This window comes from Phalaenopsis equestris, unplaced genomic scaffold, assembly GCF_001263595.1.
Source record: "Phalaenopsis equestris unplaced genomic scaffold, ASM126359v1 Scaffold000256, whole genome shotgun sequence".
NCBI lineage: Eukaryota > Viridiplantae > Streptophyta > Magnoliopsida > Asparagales > Orchidaceae > Phalaenopsis > Phalaenopsis equestris.
Genome location: NW_018164698.1, coordinates 1008376 through 1008775, shown reverse-complemented (window position 1 = coordinate 1008775; position 400 = coordinate 1008376).

Below are 400 nucleotides of genomic sequence, written 5' to 3'. Positions count from 1 at the left end.
TATATATATATATATATATATATATATATCAAAGTTTTATATAGAACGAACGCATAAAAATTTTGTTACTTGATAATAATTCTGCCATGCATGGGAGGAAGAAGGAGAAGCGGAACAGGTGGCAAGCTGCATGCATGCTTTGGTGGAGTAGTGGACACGTGCCGTGGAAATAGCGGCGGGTAGATAAGGATGGGGACGGTGGGATTTGCGTGTGGATAAAGCAACCACGCAGCTTTCTTCACTGATGAGCTATTTATACAAGTTATCATCAAGTCAAAGTAAAAAGTCAACACTTTGAGGTTTTACTTTTTTATATAAATTAGAATAATATATCTTAAGAGCCAAAAAATAGCTTTAAAATAAACTATATATTAATTTAAAAAATTACTATATATATATA